Source organism: Meles meles, chromosome 12, assembly GCF_922984935.1.
Source record: "Meles meles chromosome 12, mMelMel3.1 paternal haplotype, whole genome shotgun sequence".
Classification (NCBI taxonomy): domain Eukaryota; kingdom Metazoa; phylum Chordata; class Mammalia; order Carnivora; family Mustelidae; genus Meles; species Meles meles.
Genome location: NC_060077.1, coordinates 45,408,990 through 45,423,276, shown reverse-complemented (window position 1 = coordinate 45,423,276; position 14,287 = coordinate 45,408,990).

The window sequence follows — 14,287 nt, the reverse complement described above, 5'->3', positions numbered from 1 at the left end:
GGTCAAAAATAAAGAGATGGAGGAAATTCATGTTCTCAGTCTTTCTACCTGCCTGTTAGAAATATATAATAATAACATGTAAAAATAACTGTTTCTAAGTGATCTACTCTCTAGGTCTTTGACATTAAAAAGTTATGATTAAGATAAAATGTAATGAAATACCCATAAGATGGAGGCTTCAACTGAAATGAAACTTAGTAAAATGTTTTATGTCAAAGATTAAAAAAGAGAGAGAGAAAAGATAGTCTGTGCAAAATATGTTTAGAAATCTTTCCATTATTATGTAACTTTCTTGCTGAAAAGATGTTTCACCTCTTAGAACCCTTTTATCTGTCTACTTGGACTTGGAGAAAGATTATTTTTTTTAACTCTTCTAAGTGAAGAATATCAGTGGTTTTTTAATCATCTGCCAAATATAGAGAGAAGCAACATCCACAAATAAGTGAAGAGGGAAATATCCTAACCAAATATTAAGAAAAACTTTGCATAATTGGTAACAGAACTATTTAAAAATAAAGATACCATCACTTGTAAGTACACCCAACAATGCACATCTTTCATTTTTGTATTATATGTTATCGTGAGGTATCTTTTTCAGCTGTGATCATCATCAAAATGAAATATAGAAATAAATTGAATTTAGAACTAGGCTTTCAAGTAGTTGTATTATAAGCTGTTAAACCAAAATTTTAAAACATGATGAAATGTATTTCATGTCTTAGTAAACTCACTGCAAAGATTGCTTAACATTAACAGTGCTTATATCTCATATTAATAATTATTGCTTTATTAAACATTTAAGATATTCTAAAGGGGTATGGAGAAATTTTACAGCCTTAAATGCTTATAATGATAAAGAATAAAGGCTGAGAATTAGCAAGCTAAGCACACTGCTTAATCAGCAAAAAGAGGAGCAGGGGGAAAAAAAGAAAGTAGAGGAAGAAAATTATTATAAAGACAGCGAACATATACACTTGTGGTGAGCATAGCATAACACAGTTATTGAATCACTAAATTACACACTGAAACTAATGTAACATTGTGTCAGCTATGTTTCAATAAAATAAATACATGAATACATAAATCAATGAGTTTAGAAAGGTAGATTTTTTTAAAAAGGATAGAAATATTAATGGGAGAAAATCCTATACTAAATGAGGATCAACAAATCCAAAAATTGATTATTTGAAAAGACAAATATTGACAAACCTCTGGCAAACCTGGACAAGAAAAAAGATAAATCATTCATAAATAATATTAAGAATAGAAAGGAGACATAACTATAGTTGCAGAAGAGATTTCAAATTCTTTGTAATAATACTATGTACAACTTCATGTCAAAGTCATAAGTGAAATACACAAATTACTAGAAAACTTTTCATGATCAAAACTGACTCAAGAAGAAACAGAAAATCATAATGACTTTATATACACTAAAGGAATTGAATTCAAAAAAGTAATTGAGTTAATTCAAAATATTCTCTCAGAAAAAAATACTAGACCCATTATTTTACTGTTGCCTTCTAACTAACATTCAAGGATTAAACAATTCCAAGTTTTATAATATTTTCAGATTATAGAAAAAGAGAGACTAATTCCAAATTCATATTATGATGCTAGCTAACCTTAATGTCTAAACTTGACCAGGACAATCAGAGAAAGGAAGACTATTGGCTAATCTTAGTCATGGACATAGAAGAAAAACCTTAAACAAAATATTAGCAAACTTGTAGCCAGTAATGTATGAAAAATCAATATGTTATGACCAAGTTAGATTTATTCAGAATATAAGGGTGCCTCAATGTTAAAAAGTCAAGTAATATGACAGCTTCAAAAAGGAAACCATGTTTTCTCAGAATATGCAGAAAAAGAATTCAATAAAATCCAGTTACCATAGTAGCCAGAGTAAGGAAAGAGGCCAAACATTCATCAATTGATGAATGAATGAAGAAGATGTGGTATATATAGAGAGAGATAGAGATAATGGAATATTAGTCAGCTACCAAAAAAGAATGAAATCTTGCCATTTGTAAAGATGTGGATAGAACTAGAGATTGAAATGAACAGAGGGAGAAAAAAAGAGAGGCAAACCAAGAAACAGACTCTTAACCAGAACAAACTGAGGGTTACTGGAAGGGAGGTGGGCAGGCGGATGGGCTAAATGGGTGATGGGCTTTAAGAGGGCACTTTTGGGGATGAGACTGGGTGTTACATATAAGTGATGAATCACTAAATTCTACCCCTGAATCTAAACTAAAGTGAAAAATAAATGAATGTATTGGTTGTTTAAAGATAAATAAAAATCCAGTTACCATTCAGAAGTATAAAACAAACACCTCAACAACTAACAATAGAAGAGAACATTTTTAATCTGTTTAAGGTATACATCCATGGATGAATATTTAAAAAAAAGTTAAAGTAGAAAAAGTCGCAGAACAATATTTCAGTGATTCTATTTAATGATTTTTACTTTTATATGATTTTTGTTTTTATATGACTGTATTTATAAGATTCAGTGATTCTATTTCTATGAGAGGTTCACAATTAAGCAAAGCTAAACAATATATTGTTTAGAGGTCCAAACTTGCATATAGTGAATACACACACAGCTCTGTGTGGGGGAAACGATGAGCCTCAATTTCAGGACAGAGGGTAACTGGAGGGGAGAGTTAAGAAACAAACAAAGGACTTCAAAGATTCTGGTAATACTCTCTCTCTAACTCAATCATGGTTACATGTGTGTTTGCTCTAACATGATTCTACTATATTCAGTTCTGATATTATATGTTATAGAAACATTTTGCACATATAATGTATTTATTTTATTTTTTTATAATTTTTTAAATTTTTTAATAAACATACAATGTATTATTAGCCCCAGGGGTACAGGTCTGTGAATCGCCAGGTCATATAATGTATTTTTAAGTGGCAAATGGCTTTTCAGTAAATTGCTCATTAAGGACAAGTGTTCTGATGACAATGAACAGAAAAAATGATACTTTTAAATACGGTCAAAGTGGGGGACATTGGATTGGCATGGGAATCAAATTTTTCTTTTCACACTGAAATATTTATAGATGAAATGCTGAGAATAGCTTCAAAGTAAGCTGAGCATAGGGGTAATGGTGAAAATATTGACCATGAGTTGCTAATTGGTGAAGCTGGGTGATGAGCGCATGGAGGTTCATTTATACTATTGTCCCTAAAGATCATGTGATTGTGTGCGCTTGAGGCGGGGGAAAGGAGGGACGAAGGGGTGGAGAAATCTCACAAACGGGAACTGAAACAAGTGAGGATATTTACTGATAGTCTGAATGTTCAGCATTCCCTGCTATAAAGAATAAAACAGGGGCACCTGGGTGGCTCATTGGGTTGGGCCCCTGCCTTCGGCTCGGGTCATGATCCCAGAGTCCTGGGATCGAGCCCCGCATCAGGATCTCTGCTCAGCAGGGAGTGTGCTTCCCTCTCTCTCTCTGTGCCTGCCTCTCTGCCTGCTTGTGATCTCTGTCTGTCAAATAAATAAAAAAATCTTTAAAAAAAAAAAAGAATAAAGCAGTAGATTTAAAAGGAAGAGGAACGAAATAAAGACAGACCCGCCCGTTCTTTTTTTTTTTTTTAAGTAATCTCTACACCCAGTGCTGGGCTCAAACTCACCACCTGGAGATCACAGGTGGCAATGCTCGACAGACTGAGCCCGCCAGGCACCTCCTTGTTGGCTCTTTATACATGGAGAAGGCAGCTAGAACTCATAAAATGTGCAGGCATGAAGGCATAAAAGGTCTAGCCAGGCTGGCAGGGCAGGTGTGACCGGAGGTGAGATGGTGAGAGCCAGTTCTGGGCAATCCTACACACTGTGCAAGAGGCCACTTCTTCTCTGGCTGCTGCTGAGGACCTCCATGCTCTTGCCTCAGCCCGAGTCTTTGGGGAGGTCAGGGGAAGGCACAAACCAATAAAACACTGTGGGTATCCTGCTGTGCTATACCGGCCATCAGCCACCTGAACTGGGTGGTCTACAACACGGAGAGCCTTATCTCCTCCAAAGTACCATGGCTCTAATTCCATGGCTCTAATTCTGCTTCCCACGACCTTCGTGGCTTGTGCCTGCCACCCCACTGCCTTCCATGTATGAGTTCCCAGCAGACCTCACAGGGGCTTACACTGTCCCCAAGCATACCCCCTCCTCACGTACCCACACGCACATTTCCTCCTCAACCCCTACTGAACCTGCTGTTCACTTTCTTGCTTCTACTCTTTGTACTGTAGGTGTTATTCCCTTGACCAAAAAGTCCCTTGCTCTTCTGTCCTCCTGGACAGTTCACAAGCACCCTCCCAGAATGCTGGAGTGGGACCTCCTCTAGGAGGCTCTCCCTGACCCGCAGGGAGGGGACCCCTTGACCCACTGTTTTAAAGCATCATCCTCAGTACTACGATTACTTACAACACTTCTGGCTCTTTCCACCCTGCTGAACTGCCCTCTGCTGAATATTCCACAATTATGGAAAAACTCTTTTTTCCTGTCTCTATGACCATCACTCTACATATGGAAATCACCTCAAAAAAAAAAAAAAAAAAAAAAGCACACGTTTGCCATTTAAAAGATTGTAGAAGGTATCAAAGGAAGGTTATTATGCGCACAGAGGGATGTTGTAGTTTAATCCTAGCTTTGTTCTTGATTTTCTGTAATTACATGTTGCTGTGATTTAGAGGGAGTTAGTGGAGAGAAGTTCCTGCTGAAATTAAGGACTGTGGGGGATGCCTTCTTCACCTGAGTATTTGTCCCTGCTCCACATTACATGACTATTCTTGCTGACACCCAAAGTCATACCAGCCCCCAAATGAGCCAGGCATGGGGAGAGAGAGAGATAGAGATGGTAGATAAGTAGTGGTTTTTAGAAACTGACAAAACAAATACCTTTCTTGCAAGGGAAGACATACCTGGTTCATTAAATATTAAACTATTCTTTTTTAAAAAGGCAACCTAAGGGTGCCTGGGTGGTTCAGTGGGTTGAGTGGACAACTCTTGACTTCAGCTGAGGTCATGATCTCAGGGGTCGTGAGATCCGGCTGGGGCTCCAAGCTCAGTGCGGAGTTAGCTTGAGTTTCTCTCCCTCTGCCCCCTTCCCCAGCTCACATGTATGCATTCTCACTCTCAAATAAATAACTAAACTTTTTTTTTTTAAGGCAACCTAAACTACATCATGAAATCTATGCTAAACCAAGCAGGATGCTGTTGGACTGAAGTTAGTTTTTTTGTTCCACCTTCAGAACTCCTAGTTATTAATCCTGGGAGAAGGATGGCTGCTAGCTACAGTCAAACTTGGCAGTTTAAATGTCATATCCATGGTATCTGTTTTTATTTAGTAGCATGATATATCTTTATCCAGCACTGTTCTATTTCACATATGACATTTTAGTGCACGCACAATATTTCGGATCATATCTAGGTACGGAGGCCAGTCACTTTAATTTATGGGTGACCCCAACTGTCACTTTCCCCCAAACAGCAATGGAATTTTTCAATATCCCCAGAATAAATCCCTCCTCTGTAGCAGTAAACATAATATGACAGTGTGTCAACCACAGATTTGTTTCAAGATTATTTACTTACAATTCAACAACACTGCTGGCCCAGGGAGTGCCGCGTCAGCAAAAGCTGCATTGTTTGAAGTAGCTCAGGGAAACAGCCAGGGTTTCAGAATCCAAAGAATGTAGTTTTCCTAAATACCTCAGGATTACGAGATGCTATAGAACTAATAAATTTGCTCCTTAATAGTCCAGAAGGAATCCTTAACTATTCCTACATGTTTGAAAGTTTAGGTTATTGATGGAGAGAGAGAATGCAGTTTTGTCCCTTAGGCTCACATAACAAGTGTCATGGGTAACTTTTCTCCCCTGCCCTTTTCTCCTCGTGATTATTTTTAAAAGGATAAATTCCAAAGGTAGAGAATCTTTTGGAAGAGAAAAAAAATAATGATGAAATGAAGAGAGAAGATCTGCAAAAGCCTACTTTAGCGTAAACTTTTAAGCACCAAATATTTACCTGGTGCTGATCACTGTTTCCCAGGATGGTGGGTTGGGTGAGCTCACCCACCCAGGGGGTGAATTGGATTGTACTGTGTCAGAGTCCAGTCAGGTAATGTAGTCACAGAATGAAAGGGGTTACTACTATCACCATTTTACAAATGAAGACATTTGGGCCCAGAAGACTCAAGCAACCTTTTAAATTCACATAGGAAATGGGTCAATGAATGCAGACAAAATCTCAGGTCCCTTAGTTCAGTGGTCATAACCCCTGGTCTATGCAGGATACATTTAATTCTGCAAAGTCACATCTATCTAACTAAAAGAAATATGCACGTGAATCACGTGCAGAGATGTCCTCCGCAGTCATGGACTTTAGCTGGGAGCATGGCAGCCCACAATAAAGAATGCACTTTGGGGGACCTGGGTGGCACGGTCGGTTGGGGATCCAGGTCTCGAGTTCAGTTCAGGTCCGATCTCAGGGTGGTGAGATTAAGCCCACACGCAGCTCCATGTTCAGCAGAGTCTACCTGAGACTCTTTCCCCCTCTGTCTCTGCCCTTCTCCACTGCGCTCACTCACTCTCTCTCTCTCTCACCCTCTCTTTTTCTAAAATAAATAAACACATCTTAAAAAAAACAGAGCGAGAGAGAGAATTCACTTCTCAATCTGCCTGGTAGCTACATGTGTCCAATTGAGTGTGAGCAGAAGGGATGTGGGCCACTTCTGGGTCATGGAAGGCTTGTGGAGCCCCCTCTCTTGGCCTGGGCTTCCCTGAGAGTAGTCTGAAGCTAAAGCTTGACTGCAGATTTATTTGGGAAGTGATTCCAGGGAGCAGGAGTGAAAGTGACAAAGGCGAGCGTGACGAGAAAGGAGGAGAGCCAACGCAAGAATGCGTCACAGAGTTGGCCACCATTACAGGTGACTAGCACTCAATGGCACAGTACATTCTGATAGGGAGACACAAGGGAGAGAAACCCACTGGTACTCGTCCACAGTCAGTCAAGGTGTTAGCTGTCCCACACCACTGGCTCGTACTTGCTATGATGTCCAAGAAGCTCCAGAACAGAAAAGTGAGAGGCTTGGGCTGAAGTGAGGCATGGCCAGATCGCACCTATGCAAACTGGCAAAGCCTGCGCAGTTATGGGCACCAGAGGAGTGGTTAGGTAGAGTGGAGAAGATTTGTTTCTCAAGAGGAACCCAATACATCTCCCTTCCTGCTGGGGAGGACGCTGGTGATGGGGAGCCACCTTAGACCATGTAACAATGGCAAACTACCTAGTAGGGCTAGAACAGTAATACTGAAGGAGCTTGGTGTCCTGGGACGACCTGAGTAGCCAGGTGAGCTGGGACCATACAAAAGAGAGAAATAAATCTCTTTTATTTAAGCAGCTGTTATTTTAGAAACTAAAAAAAGGAAGCCTGATAATCATAAGTTATAAACATGAAACTGGAGGGATCTGTTTAGACAGTGAATAAAATATTTGGGTGTTAGCCAACAGGTCACAGAGCCAGGGGCTACATGACAATCACCTTAAAAATCTCACCGTCATGTGGCTCAGTCCATGACACCAAATCACATGGATTATCTCACTTTACCACCACCACGATCTTGTGAGTTTACTGCTTTTCCATTCCCATTTTATAGGAATTTGGAGCTTAGTTTGCCTGAGGTCATGGACCTAGTAGTGGGTGGGGCTGGTATCCAAGGGCAGGCACCCAGGGCTCTGAGCTCACCCCACTGCTGCCCCATGCCCATGGACCATATGGGCACCACCTATGTACTTACATACCACCGATGTAATTTAGACAACTTGTCTGAGACTAAAATGTAACCTATAGATGCAGCATGTCTCGCTTCTCCCCATTGGGACTACCAATAATCCAGCAGAGCTGGAATAACCACAGTCATTTGGAGGATAGAGACCTTTCTGCTGGTGAGATAATTTTCACCAAGCTAAATAAAGAATACTATTCTGAACTTGTTCTTTGTCTTCTTCCATTTATCCATTAATCTTTGCCTTGTAAATTTCAGGAGTTCCTCCATGCTAAATTCAAGTGTATTTGTTTTGTGTATTCTAAATTAATCCCTAATGAACCAGGAATTCCAAAGTGCCCTTTCCTTTGTTTTGAACAATATGTAAGATAAAATGTCTAGTTTATGCCTTAGTGTCTAGAAGTTGATTGCTAGGAAATCAGGATGTTCACACTTTTTAAGCAGACAGAAAGGCTAAATACTGACCACTTTCTTAGGATTCACTTAATACTCAGGATTTTGATAAATTCTCATAGACAAATCTGTGTTAAGATATGAATCCTCCTCATCTTTTTCAACCCAACTTGATAGATGAGTCGGAAGTGTAAGTTTGTATCTAAAAGCTAACATGTGTCCTCTTTCTCCCCTTGACTCATTCCCCTCTGGTATCCTTAAGTTGATTTTTTTTCTAATCCTTAATTTATTTTTCAAAGTGCATGTATGAAACCGTTCTTAGAGGATGTAGGGAGCTTTAAAATAAACCAACTATGGACTCACACTAATGCAATGGGGTCCAAAATCACCCTGGCAGGCAAACACTTTGTATGAGGTGCAACTGAAAACAATACCACAAGTAAATGATCCAGTTTCTACTCTAAACTTTATTCCACGCATAGCATTCTGAGCTAAAGGAACCCTGGCTAGTGCCGGGGGGGGGGGGGGAAGAGAACATGGATTTCAGATAAGAATGATCCAGAAACCAAAGGAATTTGGAAGGACTTTGTAGATGCAAAGTAGCAAATGCGGAACATCACGGAAAGTAGAGGGACAGTAATTCCCCGTGGTGAACCCACTGAGTTTCAAAAGATGTTTAACCAACATCTGAATGAAAAACCTCCGTGGGGATGGTCAGTTGCCAACTGAAACAGCTGAGAAGACATCATCTCCTCCTACTCTAATTTGTACCCCCTTTCCCATTTAGAGGCTTAGCAGGAGGGAGCTGTAATATGATTACTTATTGATGAAGGGATTCCTAACATGACCCAGTGGTTTCCTTTGATGCTTTGTTTTCTGACACACTGCTCAACTTTGAAATGCAGGAAAACTATAATTTAGTTCAGAAGCTTATTTTAAAACATACACTGCAGTCATAGAACTGATTCTTATTACCCTCTTCTCAAAATTTTTGGTTAATGCAAGTCCCTTCTTCACAAAAGGCATTACGTTTCCTTCTACTGTTACTTTCATTTAGTTTCCCCAATTTCCAATGAGTTGGGGAGAAATCTGAAAACATGGATATGTGGGAAAGGGCCTCTGTGGGAAAGGGTCCCAGTCCCAGCTTTTCTGCTTCCTCGCTGTGCCTTGCACAGGACTTCAGGGATGACCTCTAAGAAAGGACCTGGATGGGTCTCACTGCCAATCACAGGGCCCCTTAGGCCAAAGGGAAGCTGGTGGATAAGGAAATGGAGACATGGCAGGCAGGGAGGGTTCCTCCTTTCCAAGCTGGTTCAATGGAGAAAATCAAACAGATTAGTGCATCTGTAGCAGTTCACTTTCCCCTATGGGGCTGACTCAGCATGGTCTTCCCTTCCGGAATGATCTTTATGCTGTACTAAAGGAACTAGGCACGAAGAGGCTTTAAGCTAGGATTCAATCTTCCCTCTCTCTCTGTCCTTTTCTCTGAGAGGCATCCTTAGTACATGAACCCCAGCAGAAGTGGCCAGTACAAGGACTGGATGAACAACATGCAGGCCACAGGCCAAGTTCCGCCAGACCTGTTTTCCACAAGACCTGTTTTCTTGGGCCTGTGCAGTTCTTTGGTTTGTTCTGTTTTTACATTGAATGTCGATGTCTTTTAAAAGGGCACAAACTCTCCAGGTCACTGCTAATCCCTAAAGACGCCCTGAACACACAGCCCACTTGGCTCATCTTGTGTTACGAACAACCCTGTGGGCTTTTGACCTTTCAATCCCTGGTAAGCAGAAACTTCTTGGTTAACAGCCTTGGAGCCAGTTAAGATGCTGATGTCTCAGAGGTCTTGGAGAATAAACGAAGGCAGATCAAAGGGTAAGTCAATAGCTTAGTTTAGGAGATATTTTAAAAATCCAAGCAAGCCATTTCCAGGCCTCTTGGTTCAGCATTCTCTATCGCATGCCCGCACTTGGGGGCCCCTCTGCAGACAGCAGGGCAGTATGATTGCTGGCTCACAAATCCCGTGAGGTTTGGCTTTGAGTTTATATCAACATGGATTCTATCTTTTCTCAGCATGCTTCCATCAAAGCAATGCTTAATTTGGACTGATCTGGGCTCCCAGAAGGGAGGGCAGTCGTTCTTTCATTGGATGCATTTAATTTCACTCTCCTTCTTAAGTTTAAAATGCTCTGGACATGCATTTACCTTCTTTCCTCTCTTCCCCACACTTTTCCTGCCTCCTCCTTTTATTTCTCCCAAATCCAAATGATGTATAAGTGGAGTGGACCTTGCTTGGGAATGGAAGGGAAACACTGTCGATCTTTATTTTTCCCACCTCAAGCTCTACATTAGATCCTCTATCCAGGTTTTCTAAAACATGTAAGGTTCTCCTCACCCCTGCTTACATCCTTAGGATATACTTAAAGTCATGAAATAAGCACAGTGCTTTTTCTGCGAGGGAATCAATTTGCTTGATGGTCAATCATTGAAAACCATAATAGAACTGGCAAATGTTCTATGAAGCAAAAAGCAATGTTCATTTTTTTTAAAAGATAAAACACAGAATTATAAAGGCCTTCATGCTTGGTGGAGGCTTCTTTCAAATGTTCCATGGATGTCAAAGAAGTCCTTTATACCTACTTTGCTATTAGGAGTATCTGGGTGAAAGTTTGAGAAACAGTGTGAGATTCTGGTAAATTCTTTTCTAAAACACAGCCTGATTTTGTATCTGAGAGGAGTATTTCTTTATTTCTGGGGTTCATGAAATGAGAAATTATGTAGCCTTTGGCTGGACACTTAAGTCTATTCCTGGGCTTGCCAAAAAGTCTTGGGTTGAGTCACTGGACTGGACTTCACAGTCTCATTCAGAGACCACCGGGATTGTAAAACTCTTGCTGCTGAGGCCATTTCTTGTAAATGGCTCCACGTATTTAAGAATAAATAGCGTAGTTCTGTTATTGTTGGTTTGGGAATCACCCATCCACCACGCTGGCACAGTTGTCCTGCTTATGCACAAGTGTCAAACATTTGCATTTTCTCTGTTCTGCATTTGTTGGAAAATAAATAGGCAGCAATAAAGAAACTTTATTATGCATGTTTTCTGCCTTGGGTGGCACCTGGAATTTGCTGAATTTGCTGAGTGCAACTTAAATTTTAAAAGACTCCTGAGCCTCACCTTTTTTTTTATGCCACGCAGGTCAAATGGAAAACCAAATACTTAGAATAAGCAAGCTGCATGGGTCCTTTCTCTTGGTCTTGACTGACTCCAGACCCTGTTGTGGAATTCCAGCACCTCCTTTTTTTCCCTCTTCCAGCCGTTAAGCTTCCATGACCATTCCATTAAACAAGCATCTCCTCCCCCCCTCTCAGAAAAGCAACAACTGATTTAGCATATTACCTAGGACACTGCAGCACAAAAGCTTTAAAGGGCAAAACAAAACAAAAACACTCCTATCCACTGATTTTCCAGGACATCTTGTTTACTTTATGTCGGTCTTAGTGGAACTTAAAATGTGACTTATAGGCAATGAAGCTGATTTCATAAGCACTTTATAGAGACTCACTGATGACAACTGAAAGGACTTTGCCCAGACTGCTTCTCACTACCTTGTACCAGGAGCTGAAAGCAGGGAATGGAATGAGGCAGAATGGAAAAATAAATGTAAATATCAAGCATATTGCTCTTTTTTTCATTGACTCACCCCAGAAAGGGACCCCCTCTAAAATCCTACAAAATCCTGTTAAATCTTTCTAGGCAAGATGCTTAATTATTATTACACTTAGGGAAGAAGAGCAGGATCATATCTTCCCAGTGATACTACCTCTTGATAATAATCTCAATTTGTGGAAAAGGAAGCACGGTGTGGTGAACAAATCCTCAGCATGGAACTCAGGCCAAGGTTTAAAATCCCAGAGCCACCATTTATTGGCTGTGTACCACTGGATATGTTACCAACCTCTTGTGGGCCTCATTTTTCTTCATCTACAGAGTGGGGAAATGATGGCAAGGATTTAATGAGACCAAATGCAAGGAGCAAGTGCAGTGCTGGGCACACAATCCATGTAACTTTTCTTTCCCTTTTTAAATCAGATTACAGATTATGAACATAAAGTAACTCCCTGGCAACAGCTGACTCTGGCTGAGGGCACTGTTTTCTATGAAGGGTGCTCTTGGTGGCCCCTAGTTGTGACTGCTGATTGCACACATCTGGAAACTATGACAACCGCTTTGCTTTGAGCTCAGCTTGGTCCAAATGTAGCTCTATATAAGGCAGCTTCTATCCTTCAGTTTTTCCCAACACATCATAGCTTGGCTTGAATTTGGTCAGAGCAGTGGGTGTCAAAAGAAATGCACAATGTCTAGGAAAAATTCAGATTCAACTAAAAATTACCCAGCCCTATTTGGTTCCCACTAGCGAACCATTCCTGGAGTAGCTCACAAAACACGCACAGGAGCCCTGTCAGGAAGCTATACTATTATGTCTACTTTGCAGATGTCTCAACTGAGTCTGGGCGGTTAAGTGACTTTCTTGAGTCACAGAGTTAAGATTGGGATTGGGATAAGATCCCAGGCTTTTTGACCTGGTTAAGAAAGCAGGAGGAGGGCGCCTGAGTGGCTCAGTGGGTTAAGCCGCTGCCTTCGGCTCAGGTCATGATCTCGGGGTCTTGGGATCGAGTCCCGCATCAGGCTCTCTGCTCGGCAGGGAACCTGCTTCCCTCTCTCTCTCTGCCTGCCTCTCTATCTACTTGTGATCTCTCTGTCAAATAAATAAATAAAATCTTAAAAAAAAAAAAAAAAAAAAGAAAGCAGGAGGATTTGCAGTGTTGAAAGATAGGCAATGGCAGTGTCTACTTGCCAAAGTCTACTTTGGGTTGACACTGTGACAAGTCTAAGAGGCAGGAGATGGGAGATGCCAGAGGTAAGTTTCCTTGACTTTTAGAAACCCTATACTAAGGCCCTCAGTCCATCATGTCACATATCAATTGGGGCAGGTAGTAAGATCTAGCTATTAAACAGATCATGTAAATAATGTCTGATCACTAACTAAAAAACAACAACACTGAATTTATAAAACACTCCCAGCATAATTTAATCTGGGGGGGGGGGGGGGGTTGGTCTTACCTGAACAATTTAGAAGTATTTTAAAACCAATAGTAACTCTCATTCACTTATTCAACAAATATTTATTAATCTACCTACTAGATGTCAAGCACTGTTCTAGATACTGGGGATACAAAAACTCTTCAATAAAAACTTTTGAAAGTGCCTTCTTGGTAACTGATCAAGTAATAATAAGTTGAGATTTGGGGGGAAAAGAATGCTAAAATGTCAGATTTTTAAAAAATTCCTTTATGGGCTTATTTGAGTACTCTTTCCCTTGTTTTCACTTAAAAACCTCCCATTTTTCTCTTGCCCCTTTGTTCCCCAGAGGCAGTTTTTAGTCCCAATATGTGCTGCACCATATGCTTCTATTTCCACGGCCAAAGCAGGGCAATGGGGGGAGGAGGGGTCAGCACAGCCCCAACTAGATGATAAACAGTGAGTGTAATATGCTGCTAGAGTCTTTAAAAAATACCAGAAAGTAGTATTTCAACCCCCCTCCAAATGAAAATCCTAGTGAATGAAATTAAGACTGTTATTCAGGTGTAATTACACTGAGTATGTAAAATTGAAACACTGAAAGTAAATCATACATTTGGATATTACATTTCATATTTCAGCATATACTGAATAAGCCAGTGAAGTTTTATTATTGTTGAGGGTAATGTCAGGAGAGAAACTTCTACAAATATTATATATATAACTTTTTCCATTTTATCTGTTTTTCATTTATGTCAAGTAGAGCACATGCTGTGACTTAATATTCTCTCTCCTTCTTCCCCGAATTTAATGCCCAGGGATCAAGCTCCATCTTGATCATCCTAAATTTCGCCTTAGGTGACCTCAGACTAAGAGGGGGCTTTTAATTTTGTTTTGTTTTCTTAATTCCACGAAGCTTTTTGTTTGTTTGTTTTTGCTTGTTTGTTTTAATTTATATAGAAAAGGAGAGGAAAAGGACTTCCAAATAACCCTATAAACGTGGTCTTCTGGGTGTTGGCA